Genomic DNA, 12,560 nt, shown 5'->3' on the forward strand with positions numbered 1-12,560 from the left:
CTGTCTCATACCCGGCGCTTTATTCCACCATTTTTGAGATTGTTTTTCCTTCCAGTTGCTGTTACAAGCTTTTCGCAGCGCTTTTGCTGTACCACAAAGGGGTTCTGGGCTAATGGGGGAGCATCGTGCTTCTTCTCGTGCTAGTGAATCAGCCTCTTCGTTGCCCTTGCATCGTGTGTAGTCTGGTACCCAGGCTAATGACAGTCTGTTTTGACTACCTTGGTCTTCCACCATATTAACCATGTATATGAAAGGAAACAACTCTCAAATAATATTGTGCTTATTGTTTTCTACTATTATTTTTTTTTATCTTCACTGCCCGAAATTTCCCAACTTTTCCAAGTGGAGAAAACAGCAAAAAGTTGGGAATTTTGTAAAATTGTCACTTCAAAGTTTGTGGACTGTTCAGGACTATTCTCTAACTTGGGAGATATCAAACTTTTTTGAAGTTTTCAAAAAACTCAGAAATTCAAAGTATGGAATCTCCAAGTTATGCATGTTGGGAAATCCGAACCTTCTCCCGGTTCTTTCCCTCTTTTTATTACCTCTCCCTTTCTCTTCTCTCATTTTTATTGTTTTAATTTTCATTAATTTTGTTACTATTATTTTTTCTATTTTCACGGCCCAAATTTTCCCAACTTTTTCCCAAGTCGAAAAAGCAAGGGGAGGAGGCTTCCCATTCCCCCCATGGCGACGGCCCAGCCGCCTAGCCATCCAAAAGATGTTGCTGACTTTTCCACTCCAAAATGAATATTGGAAACGATATTTTCGAATGTTAGTTGTCAAAATTATTTTATTTCTGAACGGGATATTATAAGCTTATATCGTCATAGTTACGCTATCAATAAAGAGGGTCATAACTCCCTTGGGACATTATAGATTTTATAATTCCCTCTACCTTTCACAAGTAAAAATAAATAGAAATGAAAACTGAACCATATTTTATTTATTCACGTCATTACAAATAATAAATGTACAATTTTGAAATGTTCCCTGAAAATTACTTCCGCCACTGGAAACAATTTCTTCTTTTGTATGGCTGGAGCTTCTGTTCACTACAGTCGAGGTACCTGCCTCTTCTGATGACAAAGTAGACAACATACGCGCCGTTTTATTTCTCAATTCGATGCTATCCTCCAAATACCCCTCCGCCACCGTGGAACTTTTCCAACCTCCGTGTCTTTTTAAGTTAGTCATAATTGCTCCTGCATTGGCTAGAGCAGTAGCAGAAGTGCGACGAAGGCAATGTCCCATATAGGAAGATGAGTTTGGCAATCCTAAATACATTGCGATTTTGCTGGGGATTTTTCCAAACATGTTTTTTCCAATTGGCTGAGATGTACATTTATTTTGTCGGAAGCTCAAAAAAAATCGTTCAATACCTTTAGGACGCAAAGACATATAAAGTCTTAATAAAGGCAAAGCGGAGAACTCTTTTTCATCCACAACTGTAAATTTCTTCGATACACCAGTTTTACTTTCCGGTACGTTCACTACCATAACGGAATCCCGGTCCTCTATATCCGATATCTTCATATTCAAAAGTTCCTGACTTCTGCATCCTCCAAAATAACCCATAATCAAAACAACCTATAACAAAAAAAAGGAAATAAATACACACAAAAAGGAAAATAAGAAAAAAATTACCTTATGCAATAAATGAATATCATTAGGAGCGTCCTTTAGGAATCTGATAACATCTTTAGGAGATAAAACAGCAGACTTTTTCGGCTTATAACTCTTACTCTTCCGTTTCAAAAAGCCTGTAGTTCATTGAACTTGGTGATATCTCGTTTCTCATGTATAGTCACCATCGATTTTAGCATTGACCATTTATTCCATAAAGAATTCGGACTATACGTTTCTGACTGAAACGAATAAACACAATTACTACCAAATCTACCGAAAAACATAGAAAATTCCTTACCAGTTCTTGAAAATATGCCAGAAATACAGTTTCAGTGACATCTTTTGGCATAACATTTTTCCGTGTCAGCCAGTCCAGATATATCTTGTATTCTTTTTGGTATACGGCTTCACTTTTCGATGGAATTAATGATTCTCTTGCTTGTTCAGCTTTTTTCAAAATATCCTCCATTATATTTGGGGTAGAAAACACGTTTTCACCGCAAACACAGCTTGATAACAAAGTTCTGTTTATAAACAAGTAACAGCAACAACCTAGCAACAAGAAAACTCTACTATAATCAACGGTACCTGATTCAAATATACCGGGAAGGTAATGAATTGGTACATTTTTCCGTTTCAAAAATGAACAAAATTTTATTGAAATCGGTCAGAAATAAAATTATCTATGTACCACGGGAATTAATGAGCCTTAATAACCTCAGGCAATTGCTGTCCCTCGGGCCAGAGGCCCTCGGGACGCAAACTTTGCCATAGGTAATTTAGCCCCGCCTAATTCCCTTGATACATAAATAACTATTTAAATGAAACTGTCTTGGTTGATTTTGTCAATGCGACAGTGACAATTCAATTTTCTTTGAACAGATTCAGTTTGAGCCTCTTATCTTCGCTTCATTATTTAATAGTCAAAATACAAATCCATATTTCTATACGGACTTCTGAGTAATGAGCTCTTCCAAAAGACTGGTTGTTATTTTGAAACAAACCAGACACGATAGCATTCATAATGTTAATATGATATGAAAATTATTATTTCTGAATCCTTTTCAACCCCAACCAAAATCCTCCCTCAGCTGTTGAAGTGACGGATTTTTTTTAGACCAATTTCAATGGTATTGAAATTTTCTCCACAGTAACCAACTCGTAGTGCGTCAAGAGATGGAACAATAGTAGTTTGATTGTCAGAAGAGCATAACTGGATCCTACACAGTCACGTGGTGAACTGCCGAATGGCATATACGTGAATGGAACTAAATTGGCTTTATTTTCGTCACTGAATCTTTCTGGGTCAAAACAATCTGGATCGGGGTGGTTTTCAGGATCACGGTGTATAGCTAGTATTGGGATCAGTATTCGGGTGCGATTTTCATTTCTCAATAGTCCTTCATCGGCTTTCTTGGCCAGGATTGTGTAAGAATTTGTGCATCTTCTATAGGTAGCTATAGTGCTTGGCCATTTTCTCGAAGATTCTGAAAAACAAAACATATAAGTGTAGGTATGTTGTTTGTTGTTGTTATATAGAGATGAAAAACGCTTTGTTACAAGAAAATGGTTTCAGGCTGCTTCATCAGGAATGAGTTGTATCATGGTTTGACAACGTTTCCAAAGAAAATGTGAGAATGCGAAATACAACTGTTGAATATCATTGAATATAGCCTTGAAACAAAAATTGTATAATGGAAATAAAACAAAAACGAACATCCTTCATGCTGAACATTCGTAAAAAACTAATACTATCGGCTATTACTACTGCCATCTCATTTTTGATTGCTGAACTATGATTACGTTTTCGTCTATTGATATTTCGATGATACCAGAGAAATTGACTAACCAGAACAAAAATGCATAAGCTAGGAATGATTATTTGCTGTCATACAGCGATGTGATCAGATCAAATGAGAAAGGTGAAAATGACGTATTTGATGAGTATATTATTGAAGTTTGAGAGGAGTTATTGAAATGAAACTGTTTCGAGTCATGTGATTGATGAAATTGTCCTATCCTTGATTTGAATCAACATTAGCGTATTCAAGTGACCCTTTGTTGTGATATGCTCCCTAAAGATAGCTAATAGCTTCTTCAGGTGAATTCATACTACGTATGTATACGCGAGGTTGGTGACTTTGTATCAGTCAGAATTATGTTTCCTGAAGAAAATATTATTGTTTACCCAAAGAACAATTATAGTTTCATTTCAGCCCTAAGAGAATTTCAATGAAGGTGTTTATTTACGCTGACAACTATAAAACTCCTTCGAAGAATGACGGGTTGGCTGTCTTTGTTCAACTCTCACTACCTGAGCCACTCTGCCTCCTGTTATTGGCGATTGCATTGGCTTAAGACGTGGGGGTTGATCAAACCGGCCTGCTTCCACGTAGCCCCACTTGTTATGGGAATGACAGAATCACTTGTGGTTCTGTTATTCCCTAACTGAATGGCATCCCAATGAAGGCTTAATCGTAAGGTGTGTGCCGAGAGGATGAATGACACTGAGCTGTCTCTTGGAGATACCGGGCGCCCTCTCGCCAGCATTGCCTTGTTACGGTAATTCGGGACCCTATTCTGCTACTCATGGGACTTTTTTGGAAAGAGTAAACTCAAACATTATTTGTGACGCTGAGTCTACAGAGGAGATGGGTGTCGAGGTTACGACTCTAACTGACCTCCCTGTAAATTTAGATCAGGGCGAGAGCTTCTCAACTTTCCAACAATTGATTCAATAACTGAACCTGAAAAATAAGTTTTTTCGGAAACGAATGAGTCATCTCCTCAAGAGTGGGGTACCTTATGAAACCGCTTTGCACCAAATTCTTGAGCAGCGGACGCAGAATCTGTCTCAGGTGGAGGAACAAACCCCCCATAAGCAGGTTAGCAAATGTTTGCGCTCAAGTGAAGATTCACCAAAACCAGAAGCAAAAAAACCCTGCACGGGTGAATCTAAGCCGTCGTCAGGTGTAGCTGACGTGCAAAAACCCTCATATGAGAAGGTTGTCGCGGGCATCAAGGTGGCAATTTTGCACCTTCACTATCCGACTACCTCATTAACGATGTAAGAGCAGAGCATATACTTTTTGCTTGCCCCGCTGGGGAACGAATTAGATTTTCATAGTTCGGCAGAGCCGTATTCTTACCATCTGACGTGAAAGACCATTCACCATACAAACTTATCGGTTCCATTGAGTAGCTGGGTTCATTTGGTCGAGTGTGATTAGGTGTGAGCCACAATGAACCCTTGCGGGTTGCGGTAGATGGTCGAATAGACCCACCAATTCTTGACCTAACCTAACTCAACCTTTAAAGACTTGACAGGCCTGCGAGGTCCCACTCATTATGAATTTATCGGTAGCACTATCCAATTCCATCATGAAACTTTTCAGCTTATCTGACAACACTCTTCAAAACGCTCATGGATCACTTTGAAAAAAAATCATGGCATTCAATTTTTTTTTCCAGTTAGTATAATTGAGTGAATGAACGACTTCAAAGAGGATTCGGTTATCTTGTGATGAAACAAATTTAGTTGTAGTCTATTATGGGTCGTAAGTGCCATAGTTGAGTTATGAATAATGAATATGAATAATGAATAGAATATTGTTTCGAAAAATCAAAATTCGATGAAAAAATGATAGCAGTAATATCTAAAAACTCAAAAGTCCATTTAGATACGCATAAAAGGATGTAATTATTAAATTTTTTGATGTAAAAATAACAAGCACTACAGGAAAATCCTCAAGGCGTTCTGAAAGCGGTGCCTGTGTGTAGGGATCAACGTTGAATTTGAATCACTGTAGATCAAATTAATTTGGAGAAACGTTGTCGGGAAGTTGATTTTACATTCACGCAGTTCTCCAAATGAAACTTCTCCAAATGAAAGAGTTCTCAAACAGTTAAGTTCGAGGTGTACTGAGTTGAACCCCAAAATGATGAGCAGCGAGAGTTCGTCGCGTATTTCGGATATGTACCGCTCTGGATGGAATGCAATGTGCCGAGTCACTTGAACATCTTGTTTGCAAGTAATGTTCGTGTCTCCAATTAGGCAGATGGCTTTTCTCTGGATGGAATCCAGCAGCTCCAGGGTATGTTTAGGAGTTTAGGATACATGAGAACATTACTTCAAAGAAGGTCTGATCTGAGCTTCATAGACATCAAAAGTTGCTGCGGTGTATACAGTTTTCTAGTTCAGAACAGTGTTCCAAACATTTGAGAAGCAGCCGTTGCAATTCCAGTGACATAATTGTTCTAAGACATATTGATGTCCATTTCAACCCTCAACAAACTCATCGAAACAGAAAGCGGAATTGTTTATTCTGATATTATTATATCCGGTTCGAAAACATTTATCTTTCTGGAGAAAACTGATGCCTGGGTTTTCGTGCCTGGTTATTTTTTTTACTTCAATTCGAAATCACCTCTAGATCTTCATTAGGTTACAGAGCCTCCTGCTGTCGAGACAAAGGTGCTGTTGTCAGCAAAGCAATATATTTGATTGTTGGTTTTTCCCAATAAGTCGTTGATTTACAAAAAAATGGTTGGAGAAAGTATGGATCCTGGGGAACACTAGCGTCGATGGTAAAAGTATTCGAGAGATGTCCACCGACGGCCACTTGCAGGGAACGTTCTTTCGGAAGCTGGAGAGCCATACACAAAAAGCTATAGCATCAAAGTTTGGCCATCAAACTCTTTTGCCACATACGGTCAAAGGTCTTAGATATATCAAGCGCAATACCTAATAACTCTTCATGTTTCTCGATTGCGTTATTCCAAATATACCACATACGATAGAAGGTCGCCTTTTGATCTTCATTACCGAAAGCTGTATTGATGATCGCTCAAGATGTTAAAGCCTTCCAAATATTCTAGTTTGCATTCTGCATGCTCTGTGCACCGATGCATATCCTATCCTGATCACCTCTCCTAATGAAATATAATACAACCACTTCACCTCAAAACTACGTATATATCCATGTCCCTCGGCAAACCAGTTCTTTTGTATAAAAGCACGTTCAGCAGTCAGCTAGAACTTACCTCCAATATGGAGGTCACTTATGTTACAAACAAATGATATGGTGAATGGATGTGAACGGGAGGTCATTAGGAGACATTTAGATTCTGTCAAAATGACCCAAAAACTTTTTGTAACTTGTAACTTCCTGACTTGTATACTCTGAATTTTCATTTATATAAGGGTCAGGTGTATGTTTATGTACAAATTGAATGGATCTGCCGATAAAAAATCATATTCATACCAACTTATGAAATTCATTTGATAATAATATAGTGATACTATTTACATGTATTCAAATGAACTCATGAAACTACAACAATCATCAATAGTAGTAGAATGGGTACTAAATACTGAATTATATGCAGGGTGTTCTGCTAGCTGAATTCCTATTACTATCTCGGAAATGAATAGTCCCACAATGTCGTTCGAATTGGACGAAAGTTTTCTACTTTGGGGAATTAGAATAATTTTTTTTTCAGATCTAAAATATCAAAGGTTTTTAAAATACTCGTCAACAACCAACATTGATCAATTTCGTTTTTTGACGCTATCGCTTCCATTTTGAATGGTAATAAAAATGTTAGAGGAATTTCCGTTACTGTTTCATATTTGCTATAACTTGCAATGCGACGTTCCGTTCTTCAGAATGTTAGAGGAATTTCCGTTACTGTTTCATATTTGCTATAACTTGCAATGCGACGTTCCGTTCTTCAGATTTCATCACGAACTCATTTTTTTCAAATACGGATCTCTAGCTCTTTTTATCGATTTTTAAGTCACTGTAATAACAAATTCGGCTATATATCACAATATATGTCTTTTTTTCAACGTTCGACAATATACATGAATTGAAAGAACAAAAAAAAAGGGTTTGCACTCTACATATGCTGGAAAATTGTTATAAAAATACCCGTACTATTGCCAAAGTGAATATATGTTCAAGGAATCATCGACGTCAATTTGAATATATAATATCGTGAACGATGTAGATGGTTAGAAGTATTTTGACATTTGAATTATTTGTGTATGTTACCTGGTATATTACACGTTTTTCCAATATGTGGAATTTATGAGAAGCTTTGAATTCTGCACAAATAAATATTGGTCTCTGCTTTTCTAAATTAGCTCTGTCTGGGAATTGTATGACCATACATTCATGATAAAATAAACGTCGAGTAACACTTATATTGTATAGTCTATCCATTCCCAATTGAAACGGCAATAAAAATAAAAGTACAGTCATAAACATTTTTTGCCTGTGGCCCCTAGTAGCCCACATAGTTAGTAGACGTGCTATCAAATGTAGTTGAGGAATGAAGGCTCGGATAGCTGGACTGGCTGAATACTGATTTTTTGTTCGTTTCACAATATTTCTTTATCAGTGCCGTATATTCGTGGAGTTAAGTGAGGTAGTGAGAGGTTTTGCAAACCGATTTTGTAAAACTTTTGGTAGAGATCAATTACCCTAACACCAAACTGATATTTTGGCACCAGACCAACCCTTCCCTTGCTACTCGTGGAAACATACATGAACACTGACAAAAAAGAAAGAAAACAACCAATCTCGAGGCTGGACAGCAATGCTCACCTCAATTTGCGGCGGGGGCTGGGGATGAACAGAAATGTTCATCCCAAGTTACCGCTCAGAATGAGGCTGGACATAGCAGATCACCTCGTGAAGTAACACAAAGGCCAAGGCGCAAGCGTATTAGCGGCACTGAGGCCAAGAGGAGAAAGAGAGCGAAAGAGGCAGAAATGACAGCAACTATGAGTGCGCCCTCCCCCTCTTCCACTTCATCTCCAACAACAAGGGCACCTCTTGCGGCGGGCACCAAGAGCTCCGCCTTGAAAAAAGGCAAGGAACCGACTGCCACTGCAGAAAAGCTCCTTCACGCGAGTATCTCCACGGAGGGAACCCCAAGAAGGTTGAAGAAGCTGCGCAGCGACAGTAATGCCGCTGCACCTTCCAAAACCTTCGTGGAGGCTGCCTTGAGACACCTCAAGGTAGCCATCATAGATGTGACTAACCCGTACGGTAAGGTTACCGCAGAACGAGAGAGTCTCATCAAAAAACAATTGTTGGAGGAGTTGGACAAGGTCATCTTCTCCGCCTCTGGAAACAACAGCAAATCGCCCACGTTCAAGCCGTTGACATACTCTGGTGAACTCATCAGAGTGGTCTGCGACGACGAAGTGACGCTAGAGTGGCTGAAGAAAGCCACATTGAATAGTAAGCCGTCAAAGGAGGCATCACTGGCGGTCGTCAGTGTGGATAAGCTCCCAAAGCTTACCAAAGCCCCACTCTCGATTCCCGAGGACGTCCACAAGACGACTTCTGGTGGAAAGGAGAGGGTGCTGGGCCGGCTGAAGACGCAGAACTCAGACCTGACGGTAGCAAGATGGTGCACTTTCCATCATAAGGCTAAGATGAACCCACAAGGGCACCTCTTCGTCTTCGGGATCGGAGACGATGATATGGCTGTCCTAAAGAAGAAGTCGATGAGGTTAAGCTACGAGTTTACCTCACTGACTATCAGGGTAACAAAAAAAGAAGCAGGGTATCTCTGGAGACTCTAGGTCCTAGGTCCTAAAGTGGATATTGACCCCAAGGCCACTTGGGGTCCCGAAAAAGAAGTTGAAGCATCTGAACAGATGACAGTCGACCTGACGGGGGAGACACCCAAAAACAGCGAGGCCACCTTCCCCCTAGTGGGGGAGCAGATGGACCTCTAAAGGAAACTTGAATGCAACAACTGTCTCGTGGGCAAGGACGTTGGAAAAAAGATAAAAATCATACAATGCAACCTCCAACACAAAAAGGCGGCAACAGCAATACTATGTCGTCACCTTGATGTATTGGAGGAGGCAATAGCTTTGATCCAAGAGCCGTGGATAATAAAGACCAAAATTACTGGTTTAAGTAGTTCAACTGGTCAAATTTTCATCTTACGAAGCAATCAGCAACCTAGGAGGGCTGTCTACGTTCCTAGGAAATACAGAGCCTTCCCGATGGCACAATTTAGCATCTCAGACCTCACTGCAGTTAAAGCTGAATGCCCAGTTGGAAAAGGCAAATATATGGCATTGATACTCACATCGATGTACCTTCCTTCAGATGCAGCCACCCTACCACCGACCAGAGAGGGAGGGGTCTTATCACCCCTTCTCTGGAACATAGTTCTGTATACCCTGATTAATCACCTTAACAAAAATGGATTCTACACAATTGCATACGCAGATGACATAGTTATCTTGCAGACCGGCAGATTTGTAAACACACTGTGCTCAAATTGATAGAAACATGGTGTAAGGAACACTCACTGTCGATCAATCCCAAGAAGACTGAGATGGTCCTTTTCACCAGGAAAAGAAGTTTAACGGGTTAGTGGATCACTGCCTCAACCAGAGAGTGGAACTCATATTGGGTTGCGACTCAAACTCTCACCACTCAAGTTGGGGCAGCAAGGATATCAACGCTCGAGGTAAGTCCCTATATGAATATTTAATTGAGAAAGATCTAACAATCTTGAATAGAGGCACGGAGCCGATACTTATTAACGCCCGTAGCCAAACATTAATAGATATCACGCTAACTACAGCCAAAATATCAAACAAAATCCAAGACTGGCAAGTCTCGGACCATATATCAATGTCAGACCACTGCTGGCTGACCTATTCGATAAACCAGGATCTCCGGACCACTGTAAAATCCCGTGACCCGAAGAGGACGGATGTAGCTCTCTACAATCGACTCTTAAGAGGAGCTCTGCGGTAAACAGAGGTCCAGACTCCTGGCAACAATGAAGAACTGGAAAGGTACACGGTATCTATCCACAACAAAATAGACACTGCCTACAAGGAATCCTGTCCGATGGGGATGGTTCAAACAGATGGTACAACCAACACATGGTGGTGCCCTGAATTGGAACACCTCAGGAAGACAGCGAGAACGACCTTTAATAAGGCAAAAAGTACAAGACTCAAAGAGGACTGAGGTATTTATCAAGCCAACCTCAGAGAGTTAAAAAAAGTCTGCAGACGAAAGCAAAGAGAAGCCTGAAGAGCCTATTGTGAGGCAGTCGAAGACTTTCCACTAGCTTCTAGGCTACAGAAGGCACTCTCAAATAACTACTATAAGAGTATCGGCATCTTGACAAGGGAAAATGGCGACCAAGCCGCCAACCTCCAGGAGAGTGCTGAGATTTTTATGGAAACTCACTTCCCAGGTTCTATCTTTTCTGGAACGACGAACTGGACGGATGTACCAACAACACCCTCACAATACGACTGGCTATCTGCTAGTGTAGTAATTGATGAGGACAAAATAAGATGGCTATATCGGGATTTTCTCCCTTCAAGTCACCAGGACCTGACGGTACAAGACCAGCCCTACTTCAGTGGGGACTGGACACTCTTATGCCACACCTGGTTGGAATATTCACAGCCTCTCTAGCTCTGAGGTATATTCCCAGTAAGTGGAGAGAAGTAAGAGTAGTATTTATACCCAAACCACCTTGGGTATATTCATAGATTTCGAGGGAGCGTTTGATAAAACAACCTTTCCAACAATTACCCAGCAACTACACTCCAGGAATGTACCCCTGGTAGTAGGAGAATGGATACTCAAGATGTTCTCTAGTAGAGCAATAAGTATCAATGTAGAAGACATCATAGTGAAAGGACTGGTCATGAGGGGATGTCTACAGGGAGGTGTCTTATCCCTTCTCTGAAACATAGTTCTGGATTCCCTGATTAATTACCTTAAAAAAAGTGGATTCTACATAATTGCATGCGCAGATGACATAGTTATCTTGCAGACCGGCAAATTTGTAAACACACTGTGCGATAGAGCACAGGATGAGCTCAAATTGATAGAAACATGGTGTAAGGAACACTCACCGTCGATCAATCCCAAGAAGACTGAGATGGTCCTTTTCGCCAGGAAAAGAAGTTTAACGGGCTCAAAACCTCCCAAAATCTTCAAAGGCAAACTAAACTTTTCTGAAGAGGTGAAATACCTTGGTACTGTCCTCGACAGGAAGCTAACATGCAACTCTCATCTACAGAGTAGAGCAAAAAGAGCATACGTTGTTTATCAGCGATGTCGGAGGACAGTGGGACACGCATGGGGTCTTTCACCCCGTGTAGTCACCTGGATCTACACTGCAATAATAAGACCTATGTTAACGTATGGAGCCATTGCATGGGGACCGAAAGTTCTACAAGCAACGGCCATCCAAAAATTATACCAAATACAGCGAATGGCTTGTTTAAACATCACAGGAGCCATGAGAACAACACTAACCGCGGCAATGGAATTAATCACGGACCTGAACCCTCTTGATCTGTTCGTGAAGGAGGTTGCCTTGGCGGCCATGGTATGATTGCGCACGGCTGGTGTAAACCTTGGAGTAGGAATGGGTCAATTGAGGCTGGGCCTGTGCCGGAAAGCGCTTACTGCGCAACCTCTGCTGCAGGCAACAAGCGATGCAATTGAACCCAGGTTTGTGTTTAATAAACACAAACACAAAATACAAATGAAGCAGAACATAGAGTCAGATGATATAGATGCAATACGGATTTACACAGACGGCTCAAAAACCAAAGAAGGCTCAGGGTGTGGAGTGTATTCCAGATCACTAAGCCCAAGAGTTAAGTGGGGAATGGGAAGAAATACCAGCAAGGTCCAAACAGAACTGGCTGGTATCTCAATCGCCACAAAAGAATAAACCAAGAAAGGAATTTCTGGCAAAAACATAACAATCTGCAGTGACAGCAGACAAGCCCTATTAGCTTTGAACAGACAACGTATGACCTCAGGGCTAGTCACCAAGATTTAGCCAAAGCCTCGGTAATAATAACTAACGTGGATTAAAGGGCACGACAGAAGTATTGCATTGCCGACTTA

Source organism: Leptinotarsa decemlineata, unplaced genomic scaffold, assembly GCF_025532065.1.
Source record: "Leptinotarsa decemlineata unplaced genomic scaffold, Ldec_3_MD MMD2_P_RNA_scaffold_2, whole genome shotgun sequence".
NCBI lineage: Eukaryota > Metazoa > Arthropoda > Insecta > Coleoptera > Chrysomelidae > Leptinotarsa > Leptinotarsa decemlineata.